The following is a 14322-nucleotide window of genomic DNA, read 5'->3' as shown; positions in this document are numbered from 1 at the left end:
CCAGTTTTGCCACCAAAGGACAAATCAAAATGCCATTCGACATTCTGTTTTCCAATTAAAAGTTGAGCCATTTTAAAAAAAAAAAAAAAGAAAGAAAAACACATTTAACTAAATAATCACACATGGCAATAAAGCACTGTGCTCTGCCTCCTTGATGCATGGCCACATTTGCAGTTATTTAGAGGGGAGGCAGGAAGATCATTAGAGACAGCCAGATTACGCTGCCCCAATCCCTGTTAGCGTCTTCCTGTGCTCCCAGAGTAAGACAGCACAGTATTCATGTAAACTAACTCAATTTCCTGCGTTTAAATAAGCCTGAACAAAAAATAAAACTCATTAGACTGACTGGAAGCTCTCAGGAAGAAGAGATCTACTTTTTTTAAGAAAGTGGCCTGGCTGGGGGTAGAGTTAACACCAGGATCAGACCGGGCTGGGGGTAGAGGAAACACCAGGATCAGACAGCATCTCTGGTCAACAGGTCAAGGCTCCCTCCCGAGAGGACACTGACATGGGTGAAAAGGGCCCCCTGGCTTTGTGACAGAAGCGGCTTCCAAGGAGAACTAGCAAGATGGTGCCAGGGAGAGAAAAACCAGACGCTGTTCACACTGGCAATGGCCCTCACATGGAATATCCAGTCCTCTGAGTTTCCAGGAATGCGAAGTTACCATTTGCCCCTGCCTATTTCCTAGGATTGGTGGGAGAAGGAACTCTGGTGGTGTGCACAGAAGCACTTTCTGAAAGGGGAAGAACTCATCAAATGTAGCAGACAACTGCTGGTTACTGTCAGGTAGGAAAGGCTGGAATGAGTCCTCTTAAGAGGATTGTGACCAACAAAACAGATAAAGTAAGTAAGGAACATCTTTGGGATATTCAGCAGATTCAGTAAAAGCAGGTAAAAAAAGGAATCTACTGACAATAATTTAAAGCAAAAAAAAAAAAAAGGTTAGGAGCAGGTAGGTGGGCTCAGATGCAACTCTGTTGATTGAGGCAGTCTGGAGGATCATATGGATGAATAGATGGATGGGTGGGTGGGTGGAGGAGGGGTCTGCCATCCAGCAGACAAGAGGGCCACAGACACAGCATGACCAAACCCCACCTCGTGCAATCCCTTTCAACACCACCCACAGCAAGGCAGAGTGGGGTGGGGAGCCACGTTTCCAAGGTCACTGGTTCCCTGACCTGCCCATCACCTCCCTTCCCCTCAAGCTTCTGGATCACAGCTCTTAACGTGGAACCAAACTGCCCATGAAAAATAAAAACTAGATATGAAAGCTTTGCTTCATTTCCCCAACAGCCAAAACACAAAAAGAAACTAGAGATTAAAAATCTCTGATGAATGCTCAAAGAATAAAATCGATTTATAGTACAGGCCCTATATAGGTGGAACGGTGGAGGTACGTAGTGAATCCACACATGAGGTGACCACTGCTCATTCAATAATCGTTTATGGAGGCATCTTCTATGTCTGAGGCACAGTTCAGATACATCTTAAGGAAGTGACTGGGGGAAACACGCAAACAGGTAACTATAATCCAGTATGGAAGTGCTACAGTGGGGTGAGGGTCACAGAAAGCAGCCCCCACATCCCACACGGCTGTGGGAGAACAGAGAGGAGGGGCAGAGAGTGCCCCCCGGGATACAGGTCAGTAAGAAGAACGCAGTACAGGGGGAGTTCAAAGGCAGGAGAAACCACACCAGCCAGAGGGGAAAGCCCTCGTTTCCAAGGTGGCCGCCATTGGTGAAGGTAAACCAGGGCGTGGCCAGGCAGAGGAAGGTAAAATGTTACACACAGGGCTGGGTATGTCTGAGAAACAACAGGGACCCTCAAAACCTGGGTTTCCCTCTTAAGAGGACTTTAGCAGACACGAATTTGCTTCTATTTACCTTTTCTTCAACTTCCAAGAACTGCTGCTTCAGTAGTTTCAGCAAACTGACTTCCAGGAAGGGTGATTTGGATTATTCCTGTTGAGAAATCAGAAGGAGAAGTATAATAGGCTTGGTTGGTTTGCTTTCTGCAGACCTCCTGTGACGCCTCCACCAAGTCGCTGCTGAGCCGGCGGTTGCGTGGCTCCCCCAGCTGCTCCGCACCAGCACTCATGCGGCCCCGCGCCTCCCTCTCTCACACCAGGCAGGACGGAGGAGCCTGCCTCTCCAGCCCCCAGCACGCTGGTCAGGCTGTTCCCTGCACTCCTGAGGTTCCTGCAACAGACCCTCTGCTGACTTAAGCTGGAAAGAGAGCATTTCTTTTCCTTGCAACCAAAAGTTACTTATTTAAAACGACAAGATCCAGGGTTAGGACTAAAAAAAAAAAAAAAAAAAAGAAAAGAAAAAACACAAGTAGAGGGTGATGAAATAAAGACTTCTGGAACGAAGGAAAAATAAAAGAGAGACAGTGACCTGGGCCTCTCAACTACCGTCCCATAATATCTGAGAGGAGAGGAAGAGAGAGAGGTGGGAAACCCAGAGAGGAGAACCAGCAAATAAGTCATAAAATCTCAGCAGTATTCAATACTAAGACGGAGACCCAGAAACTGGGGAGAGAGTGGTCCTAATATGGGTATTACCCATAACAAAATAAAAAAGAATTTCAGTGAAAATATAAACATGAGAAACTCTGAAAGTGTCTACAGCACGTGAGGAATAATTGAGTAACCATACAATGCCTATCAATACTACAATGAGAAGTGAAATAACTTAAAGATATGTCTTGATTTACTATGCTGTCCTTTTTTTGGTCTTAATAAACATTTTCTTCACTCATGGTTGGTGGGTCAGCAATTAGTGCTGGGCTCAGTGGGGTGGTTTTTCTTCTGGTCTTGCCTGGTTTACTCATGTGGCTACAGGCATCTGTGGTTCAGCTGAGCCAGATGGTAGACCAGATGACTCAGTTCACATACTAGTGGCTGATACTAGCTATTTGTGCTATCTTTGGAGTCTATTTTAGTAAACACGAACATTTGTTTCACTAAGATCTTGAAACATTTATGCCCACTATCCCCTTGACCTAATTTTCCATTGGTTCCTCAGTAGATCAACCATGAAATCACCTACTGTAGGGCTTCAAGACTCTAAACCCTTCTAATCCCTCTATTAGGGAGTAAGATTTTCATGAAGTTTAAAGATAAGGGCTATGAAAGTGAGGGCTGGGAGGCAGGGCTAGAAGGTAGATGGTTTTTCATGGGGTCTGAATGCCAAGATAAATTGCATGCATGCTCAGTCACTCAGTCATGTCTAACTCTTTGCAACCCCATGAACTGTAACCCACCAGGCTCCTCTATCCATGGGATTTCCCAGGCAAGAATACTGGAGTGAGTTGCCAGTTCTTACTCCAGGGGGTCTTCCTGACCCAAGGATCAAACCGGCATCTCCTGCGCTGGCAGGCACATTCTTCACCGCAGTACTACTTGGGAAGGCCCAAGTTAAGTTGAATGGACTTTATTCAAGCAGCTTAAGAGTCAAGATGACTACAGGCTAATCCCATTCTCTGAGAGAATAATTACCACTCTGAAAATGTAGAATGTTAAAACTGGGCTATGGAGGGAAAGTACGACCCAAAGCACAAAGACAAAAGCAGTCAGCTGGAAACTAAGTGGACAGTAGCCGTGAGCTTACCCTCGACAGAGTACTTTGCCTGCTGCTGTTGGCTCATTAGCTGCAGCAAGGCCTTCATTAGCATCTCCTGGCTTCTGGGTCTTCTAGGCAGCCCGGAGCTCCAGGGGTTCACTGGAGCACCAGCGTTCACTCTGTCGGGTACAGAACAGCGACGGGGACACCAGGTGGCCTGCAAAGCAGGCTGAAGGGCAGTGATCCTGTCTGCTCACCCCAGACCTGGTGCCCAGGGGGCCGGCGTCCATCCCCATCTGTCCGTTCCAAGCAGCAGAGGCACCTGCTCTAATCTCAGCCCCGCCTTCTCCTCTCTGGGCTTGTTTCCTTATCCACAAAACCAGGGAGGGAGACAGGACTCATGGCCCTCAGAGGGTGGTCTTCAGACCAGACCTCTCTGCTGCTGGTTCACAACAAGCCAAGTACAGAAATTAAGAGCAGTTCAAAAGCTTTTAGTGCTCATGACACTGCTACACAGCCAAGCACATGATTGGGGGACTGTCTTGCTGAACAGAGCACAGACTTTTGTAGGAGTTTCCTGCAAATGCATAAAAAAAAAATTACCACAAACTGAGCAGCATAGCACAACAGAAATTTATTCTCTCACAGTTCTAGGGGCCAGAAGCCTGAAATCAAGGTGTTATAGCCATAGCCCCTCCAGACTCTAGGGGAGAGTCCGTTCCTTGCCTCTTTCAGCTGCTGGTGACTGCTGGCATTCCTCGGCTCATGGCTGCATCATTCTTTCATTTCAGTGCCTTCTCATGTGTGTACGTGTGTAAAATCACTCTCTTCCTCTCTAAGGACACCTGTGGTCACATTTAGGGCCCACCTAGATATAACCTAATATTCCCAGGTGTTGCAGTGGTAAAGAACCCATCTGCCAAAGCAGGAGACACAAGAGACACAGGTTCAATTCCTGGGTCGGGAAGATCCTCTGGAAAAGGAAATAGAAACCCACTCCAGTACTCCTGCCTGGAAAATTCCACTGACAGAGAACCCTGGTGGGCTACAGTCCATTGGGTTGCAAAGAATCAGACATGACTGAGCACACAGTCACACACCTAGATAACCCAAGATGTGTGTGTGTGTGTGTGTGTGTGTGTGTGTGTGATGTCTAACTCTGCAACCCCATGAACTGGTTCAGATACTGTGGAATTCGTGTGCGACCAGTTGTTACATAGTGCACACGGTACACTCATACCAGTTCACAACTGGAAGAGAAAACCACTGCCCTGCCTTTTGCTCTGCTGGGACTCTGGCTCCTCCGCTACAGCCCAAGAGCCCAGTGAGATCAGCCTGGAAGCGCCAGGAAAGGAAAGGAGGCTGACAGGAGGCCGGGGCATGGGGGCAGGCCCCTCACCAGCAGGCAGTGCAGGGGCTGCTCCTCTCTACCCACTCCTGCCCTCAAACGGCTTTAGCTGTAAAGGGATTAAATTCATCATCTGTTGCTGCTGCTGTTGTTCAAGGGTGCCTCCCTCATCCCATCAATGCTCAGAATATTCAATGTCCAAGTTTGAGAACAGAAACAAAACAGTTTGATTAGAATCCTTGTGGCCGTAGCACTGTCCTACTACTAACATTTGCTCCCCAGCAACATCCTGCCCCATAACTTTTAAAACACTCAGATCCAGGCTTCTTAACAGGATGGAAGAGGCACCTGGAAATCTGACAAAGCAAGGGTTTCATTTCTCATTGCTTGCCTTGCAGGAGCATTTCTTGTCAAAGAAACTACAATTCTGAGTCCTTTTCCATGTCACATTTCAGCCTTAAAGGGCAGACCATGTCAAAATACCTGAGGATGTTTAAATGACAACACTCAATCCAGGTATGGCCATAGCAAAGTGACTACTCTCATCATTCAACCAGGAGTATGAAAGGCAAAATCTTTCTGGAAGTAATTGGCAAATTCTTATTAAATGGTTTAAAACTATATACACCCTCTGATACTATAATTCCATTTTCAGAATTCTACCCTAGGAAATGAATCTGAAATGGGGACAAAACTTAATGCTCAAAGGTATCCATGGCAATGTTTTACATGAGATTAAAAACAAACTGGAAATAAAGTTAATAGTCAACGAAAGAAAATGACTAGACAAATTACAATAAGTTTGTGAATAAAGTTTTATGCAGCCATGAAAAGGACATTTTACAGAGAATTTCTAATAAAAATACCAACTACAACAGCAACAGCTAATCTTTACATGGGTCAAACACTGTCCTAAGCTTACCAGGTGCTTTAGAAATATTAACCCTCTTAATCCTCAGGTTGCTAATGTTATTATTCCCGCTTTACAGATCAGTAAATGGAGGCACCAATACTTAAGACACTTGCTCAAGATCACCCTGCTAGTAAGAGACTACACGGGGTTTTGAGCCCACCCAGTCTGGCTCAAAAGTCTATGCTCTTAAATCCTCTGACAGTCTGAATAATGGTCCCCAAAGATAACAGGTTCTAACTCTGGAACCTGTAAATGCTACCTTGGGTAGATAACGGCACCTCTGCCAGTGAAGAATCTTAAGATGGAGAGACATCCTTGATCATCAGGTGGGCCCTAGATGCCCTCCCAAATGCTCTCACAAGAGAGGCAGAGGGAGATTTCTCACACACACACACACACACACACACACACACAGGAAAGGCAGATGAAAACAGAGGCAGACGTTGGAGAGAGGGGGCCACACGCCGGGAACGCCAGCAGACACCAGAAACTGAGGGTCGAGGGATGCCCTCCCTCGAAGAGCCTCCAGGGGGCGCACCCTCCTCAGGCCCGGCTCAGACTTCTGGCCCCCAGAACTGAGGGAATCCATTTCCATGGTCTTAAGCCATCCAGTTTGTGGAAATCTGCAGCCAGAGGAAACTAACACAAGTTCCCATGCTGTAGTGCTCTCAATGCAAGATAAAATATGCTAAATGGGGAAAGGGGAAATCAAAATTTATACACAATGATCTTAATTATGCATATAAAATGCATGCAAATACAACAAAACGTTTTGTAGTGATTATCTCTGAATACTAGAAATTATGGGTAATTTTCAGCATTATGCCTTTTGATATTTTTCCAAATTTCTACAATTAATGTGAATTTCTTTTACAAAGAAATGAAAAAAAAACTTTTTTAATTAGCAACTCATGATACTTCTGCAACTCTAACTCAATCACAAAAATGAAAAATCAAGAAAACTCCCTGAGGATTTTCCTAATTTGGTCTCAGAGCAACACCTGAAGAAACCAACCACCCGGGTGCATTTCATCTCCTAAGAGACTCTAGCCGACCCTCGGCCTCTCTAAAGCCTACCAGTTTTCAGACTCGGGCAGGACCATGACGTGGCTGAAGAAGTTTCAGGCTTGGAAAGAAGACGACAGTCTGAGCGGGTGCATGTTTTCCTATCTATCCATCCACACGAGGTGGTGGGGAGGGGGGAGCACTGGGAGAAGTCCACACGTTCCCAGAGCCCAAGCAGCCCAAACTGGCATGGGCCACACGCCAAGAACCAAGAGGACTGGTTACTAAACATGGAATGTTTGCCTTCTCTGTGGGTGACTTCACAGAGCGACACATCACACTAAACACGGGCTTAATCTTACTGAAGTCCGGACTCCAAGCCCATTCTGTTGCAAAACCCTCCTGCTATCATCTGTCCAGGAAGTCAGAGGACCAAAGGCCAATTTCACTGTATCAACATCATATACTTTGATTAAATACTTTCATATCAAGAGTATGTTAACATCTCCTCCCAATGTATGGTCAGAACTGGATCAACACAGAAAGGAGTGCGTGCTTCATGTTTTGTTTTGCGTGGCAGAGAAGGTTGAAAAGTCACTGGTTCCCTACAACACAGGTCAGGTCAGAGCCGAGGGGCATGAAAAGTAGGTACATGGCTTTATTCAGCCCACCCTGTTATGGTGGAGCAAGCTCAGGCATGGGGTTGATGGGATCACAGTGTGGCATTCATCCTTTAGTCTCTGAGCACACTTATTCACTGACTGTTCAGCCAATCAACATACACGAAGCTACTACATGCCAGGCTCTAAGAGGAAGTTGGCTCACATTTCTAAAGACCCAGTCTCCAACATGCCATCCCCTCCGATGACATGGCCAGGTGAGGCCCCATAATTATGGAGCCTCTTCATCAGCCTTCTGGATCCCAAGAACGCCAGCAGAGCAAAATGCAGACAGGAAAGCCTGAACAGGCCCGGTGGAGGTTTGAGAAGGAGAAAAACAAAAAGCAAATGCTTTAGCACTACAGACCATCCGCCCTCTGTCTCTGTAGGTTCTACATCCAAGGATTCAACCAACCGCAGATGGAAAATATTAGAAAAAAGAAATTTCAAAAATGTCCCAAAAAGCAAAACAAATTTGCCACATACTGGCAACTATTTACATTGTATTTATGACTATCTGGGCTTCCCTGATGGCTCAGATGGTAAAGAATCCACCTGCAGTGCAAGAGACCTGGGTTCAATCCCTGGGTTGGGAAGATTCCCTGGAGGAGGGCATAGCAACCCACTCCAGTATTCTTGCCTGGAGAACTCCATGGACAGAGGAGCCTGGTGAGCCACAGTCTATGGGGTTGCAAAGAGTCAGACATGACTGAGCAACCAAGCACACGTATGACTATTTACACAGGATCTACAGATGATTTAGAGTATACGGGAAGGTGCTATAAATAATCTATAGATTTAAAGTATATGGGAAGACATACACAGGTTTTATGCAAATACTAAGTCATTTTATGCAAGAAAGTTGAGCATCTGGGGATTCTGGTATCTGCAAGAGTCCTGAGACCAATCTCCCAGGGGTACCAAGAGATAACTGTACCTTCCACATACCATCAACATAACACTTGTAATTTGCAGGGATCAGTTGATGATAATTGAATCTCCCACCTGACCATCTACTCCACACAGTCGTGTATTAATATTTTCTCAAAAGTATTTTTTCTTTTTGCTAGCCATTGAATGCCTAAATCTACCAGTGTCTAGCCTTAAGAAGTACTAAATAAAAGGTATAAATTAATGCATGAATAAACATGTGTAATCAATTTACTAATCTGTAAAAACTGAAAAAGGCAGTTTACACAATTATTTCCTAAAGAAAATTCCAACGAACCTAATCCTGTGAGACATGCCAAGAAAAGTTTCATGTGTTATTCAACTGGTGAGAAATAGTACATTCTGTAGCCTCCCATCCCACTTAAAAATTCACAGTGCACATCATACAATGAAGAATACGGGAAGGCCTTCAATTAAACACTTTTTGAACTTCCCAAATCAACTTAACCACAGATGCCCTTTCATGCTTAATAACACTTGCTGATATAAGAGAACCAATATTCTAAGAAAACCCTGGGAAAATAGTAACCCAATTCTTTGTTGGTTGAAAAAACATTTATTAAGCCCTGGAAACAAAAATAATATAAGGGTGATGAAGACAGGCAACATTAAACAAGTTAATATTTAATAGGAATGATACTTGGTGCTATCACCACCTAAGATAAATGTGAAACCTGGCTCACGGCCTACTGTCTACTGGAAGAGACCCATGAACACGTGATGAGTAGAACCAATATCAACGGAAGTGACAGAGACATGCACATATAGCTACATACACGTATATATGTATAAGTGTGTGTATTTGCACACACACATAGGAAGGGAGAGGGTTTTCCAGGCAGATGAGAAGCAAGAGTGTCCAGTGTGCAGAGGTTTTATGCACACATTGGTCTTATCCAGTGGTTTCCAAAATTTGGTCCAAGACCCTCTCTGGGGGTGCTGCCAGGTCAAAACTGTCTTCAGTTGTGTGACATCTGCACTGACGGTGCAAAACCAACGGCGGGGAATGGCTGAGCCTCGGCCGTAGCCAGGCAGCGGCATCAGACAGTGACAGCCGCACTGTAATCTCCACCACGCTCTCACGGCTTAAAAAAAAAAGGTCAACTTCATCTAAGAATATACTAATGGAAGCATTAAAAGTTATTAATTCCACTAAATATTAACCCTGAGTACGTATCTTTTTACTATCCCGTGACACAACGAGAAGCACACACACAGCACTTCTGCTACAAGCCCAAGCGTGGTGGTTCTTGGCAGGAAAAAGCACTCATACAACCGAGCGGCAAGCCGAACCGGCCACTCTTCCGCTGAATGCCATTTAACTTGAAAGAATGACTGACAGAAAAGCTATAGTGACTCAGATCTGGGTGTTTTTAGAATGAATAAAGGGAGCTTGTTAGTTCAAGGAAAACTGACAGTATTTGTTACTAAAGAAAAATTTGAGCTTTCAAGCAAAAATTAAAATTTGGAAAAACCCTATTGGCCACTATGAGCTCTAGAGTCTTTCAATACTTGAAGGCTTTTCAGAGGAGAGCGGTAGTGACAGTAACTAATGTGATGTTATTCAAATGACTCATGCATGATGTTACAAAATGCATAAAGATCTTTTCAAATGCAAGACAGACCAAAAGATTTTAATGTAACAGAATATGAGAGACTCTTTGATATAAGATTTCGGATTCTATGCTGCAACAAACCTTGAAGAAACTACCACTTGTCAAGCTCTGATGTAGTTTCAAAGACTATCCACAATTAACTGAATAGGTTGTTAAAACATTCCTCCCTTTTCCAACTATATCCAGGTAAGGCTGTATTTTCTTCATACATAAAACACAACAGGGCTTCCGTGGTGGCTTAGTGGAGAGGAATCCACCTGCCAATGCAGGAGACACGGGTTGGATCCCCAATCTGGGAAGATCCCACGTGCTGCAGAGCAACAAAACCCATGCGCCACAGCGGCCGAGCCTGCGCCCCAGAGGGCCGGAACCTCCGCTTCTGGGCCATGCGCCCCGCAGCCTGTGCTTGGCAACAGGAGAGACCACCGCAATGAGCAGCCTGTGCGCTGCAACGAAGTGAGGCCCCTGCAACTAGAGAAAAGCCACAGAGCAATGAAGACCCAGCACAGCCAAAAATTAATTTTTCTAATTTTTAACACACACACACAACATACTACAACAGAATGAAGGTAAAACCATTGATGAGAATCCAGCTGTCTCCCATTAAGGCAGGCAATAAAGTTATCTGGAAAGAAGCAAAACAATGTCCCCCTTCATTTTCTGCTTTGGAAACAGTTATTTTTCATTAAAAGTGTTATCTGTATTATGTAATGGGTTTGTTACTGCTATATTTAAACTAATTTAATAAACGCTTTAAAATCTTTTCAACTTCAATTTCTAATATTATAAGTACTGCTAGATATAACCCACATAACTGAAAGCTCTTTGGGGATCTCACTAGCTTTTAAGAGTTTTAAAAGGGTCCTGAAATGAAAAGTTAGAGAGCTGCTGGTTGTGGGGGGAGGGGAGGGGAGGGTGAAGAGGCGGCCGGAGGGCCAGCAGTGGCCCCCACTGTGGTGAGGGGTCAGGGCTGATCTGACAAGAGCCAGCAAAGGAGTGGGGAGCACCAAGAGGATGCAACAGACGTGCCTGCCAAAGAAACAGCAAGGACACCGAAGAGCTGACTCCTACTCGATGAACATACAATTCTAAACGCCAGTCAGTCTGATGGGAGGGCAGACTGCAGGACACTGAAGGTCCATTACTACAATCTAAAAAAAATGAAATACAAATTCCTATAAAAGAGGAGAAACAGAAAAGTATTAAAATTTAACGACAGAAGGGAAAGAAGCAAGGTCACGCAAAATAGACATGCAACCAACTAGAATTCTGCAAAGTGAAGGAAATCATCAGTAACAGTACAGGGCTTTAAAGATCTAAAGATACCAAAATCAAGGTGCACTTCGGGCAAGGCTGAAAAGTAAAAATAAATGAGCAGTAAAGAGCAGTAAGCCACAGCAGTAAAGAGGGGAAACGAATGCAGCCCAGAGAAGACAGACAGAAGTCTTCACAAGTCAAAAGCTGGGAGGAAATCAGCTCCTATTTCCAGAGCGTGGGCTCCATCCACTCCAGGGTGGGGCAGGGGCTGGGGAGCTGCTGCGGGAGTGGGCACGAAGCACTTGACAAGGAAGGAGACCCCTGCAGAGTCCAGCACAGGCAGAGGCCGGGGATCCTTAACTGGACGACCAGAGTCTCGCCCAGGAAAAGGTGGATCACGCCAATCAAAAACCCAGACCACCAGACAAGACAACTATTAGAATTTGCTCTCAAGGAGCTTATAATCATTATTTTCTAAATCAAAAACAAAAATCAAGGAACTTCCCAGGCAGTCCAGTGAAGTCCAGTGATTAAGACTCCAGGGGCACAAGCTTGGTTTCTGGCTGGGGAAGATCCTGCAGTGCTGCAAACAAAAAAGACAACAAGAAGAAAACCTAAACCCCACAAACATCCATAGGCTAGCTGTAAGGAAAATGCAAATGGCACGCTCTGAGAACAGAAGAGGTTAGCAAGTTTCTCAAACTCCCTGGGCCTCAGTTTTCTCTTCTGCCACGTGGGGAGTTCTGTTCTCTCAAAGCCTCCGAGACGAGGAGGTCAGCAGGACGAGGCTTCACAGGCCCTGTGACCACACAGACTGCGCACCCGCCCAAAAGTGCCAGACCCTGCGACAGAGACAAGGAGCATCCAGGCTGCAAGGATGCAGGTCGGATGGGGGGAGAGGACAAGAGAACAGGTTCTATCTGTCAAACAGAAACCATCCAACTTCTGTTTTCACCACAACCTGCAGAGTGAGAAAGACACTTTACTTGGCAACCCAGCGTGCGCACGCGCACACACACACACACACACACACACACACACGCAGCGTCTCTGAGATGCAGGCTTCCGGTCTGACCCTGGTCAGTTTCTCCAGTTCCCGCAGTCCAGTTCCTCCCTGTGAGTCAAGGACAGGAAAAACAACACCATGACTTCAGTTGTTGTGGAGAAATAAGTCAACATGTGTAAAGTGCTTCACGGCATCAACCTTTCTCTGTAAAACTCTTACTATACACAACTTTCACAAAACTCAACCTGACTATGTGTATTCCACTCTCATGCCTTCCTCCCATTCTATCTCTTCTTCTTTTTTAATATTGGCAGAGACCCTCTGGATTAACTTCGGAACCCCGTTACTGGGGTTCTGACCTCCAGCTGGAGACGAGGGCTTGGACCTGGGTAATAGTAATGGAAGAGACAGAGCTGATAGTTTTGGGGTGACTGGTTACAGGGGAGGGGGTGTCAGATGACTCAGTCCTCTGGGATGATGATGTTGTTGGGGGAACAACAGACACCCACCCTGGCCAGACACCATAGTGACCACTTGCAGGAGTTATCTTAAACAGCAGGTCCTAACAAGCTGCTGCTGCTGCTGCTAAGTCGCTTCAGTCGTGTCCAACTCTGTGTGACCGCATAGATGGCAGCCCACCAGGCTCCCCCGTCCCTGGGATTCTCCAGGCAAGAACACTGGAGTGGGTTGCCATTTCCTTCTCCAATGCATGAAAGTGAAAAGTGAAAGTGAAGTAGCTCAGTCATGTCTGACGCTTATCGACCTCATGGACTGCAGCCTACCAGGCTCCTCCGTCCATGGGATTTTCCAGGCAAGAGTACTGGAGTGCAAATTCAGATTCAGATTTTCTAGTCTTACTCCCTTTAGTTGCAACCATTACTAAAGCTGTCATTTTAATAGTAACAGCTATATTTGTTAAGCACCTACCATATACAATGCACAACTAAGGACCTTAAATGCAGCATCTCCTGCAATCTTCAATCTGCAGGGTAGGGATTATTATTTCCATTTTACGGATGACAAGATTGAAGCTCAAAGAGACAACATAGTTGAGTAAGTGGCAACACTGGAATTCAGACCCAAGGCTACTTAACTCCAAAGTCAAATAAACACAATCACTCTGAATTTTCTGCCCTCTTTTTCCCTGGCACAGGGGCTGGAGAACAGCCCATCTGATATGGAGTCCACAGTCAATACTCACCAAAGACCTAAGCAGGGCTCAACTCACAGAAAGCTTTTTTAGGCTTGAGAAAGCCACAGTTTATCAAGATTCATTCATTCATCTCCTACCAGCACATAGGTCAAGTCAAGCTTATTTTTAACTCTATCACTTAAAAAAAAAATGGAATGTGCTAATGGCCTCTCTTGTTTCTGAAAGAACGTTTAGGGACTTCCCTGAGGGTCATGGTTAGGACTCCATGCTTCCACTGAATGGGGCCTAGGTTTGATCCCCGATTGGGGAACTAGGATCCCACAAGCCTCACAGCATGGCTAAAAAATATATTTTTTTAATTAAAAAAAATTTTTTTTAAAGAATGTTTAATTAAACTAAGAAACTAACTACGCTCAGACTAATCAAATTATTAGTGTCAGGTCGTTAGTAAAACAGTCACAAAACGCACAACAGTTTCCATATCTGCTGTGTTTCAGTCTGCCCAACATACATGACTTCATCTGAGCATCTCAGTAACCATGGGGTGAGAACAAAACAAGACTAAAAGACGTTCAGTGAGTCCCCGACGGTCACAGTTCCTGTGACTCAGGACCTGGTTATAAGCTACAAAAGAAAGCGCTCTGAGCAGCAAGGTCACAGGAGAAAGAAGACGGCCCGGGCAGCAGAGCTCCCAGATCCCCCCCACCCCCACCCCGCAGCGTCCTCCCGCCCTGGACGGCCCAAACCTCCCCTGCAGACAGGAAGCCGGCACTGCAGAGCCCGCGTCCCCGCCCACCACCTCAGACGGAAAGGCTCTGGGGCCTGGAGTTCTGGACGCCAGGGGGGGAGT

At 45.5% G+C, this 14322-nt stretch overlaps 1 protein-coding gene across 10 annotated transcripts in view; it reads right to left on the bottom strand.

The window, feature by feature from the left end:
* The window catches only part of SMCO4 (single-pass membrane protein with coiled-coil domains 4), a 76944-nt gene that overhangs the window by 34904 nt on the left and 27718 nt on the right, over window positions 1-14322 (bottom strand). For 5 of the 10 annotated variants that reach the window (XM_044943353.1, XM_044943352.1, XM_044943351.1 and 2 more), the window contains one exon: window positions 1885-1962. The exons of 4 other annotated variants lie outside the window; for them this stretch is intronic. The gene's annotated coding sequence lies outside the window, so the exon portion shown is untranslated. Of the gene's footprint in view, window positions 1-1884; window positions 1963-3612; window positions 3742-14322 lie in introns of those variants that run through there. One more of the 10 variants, XM_044943355.2, reaches the window with a different exon arrangement.

Source organism: Bubalus bubalis, chromosome 5 (genome assembly GCF_019923935.1).
Source record: "Bubalus bubalis isolate 160015118507 breed Murrah chromosome 5, NDDB_SH_1, whole genome shotgun sequence".
Taxonomy (NCBI): domain Eukaryota; kingdom Metazoa; phylum Chordata; class Mammalia; order Artiodactyla; family Bovidae; genus Bubalus; species Bubalus bubalis.
Note: the sequence above shows the minus strand (reverse complement) of the source record. Positions and strands in the feature narration are given on the sequence as shown.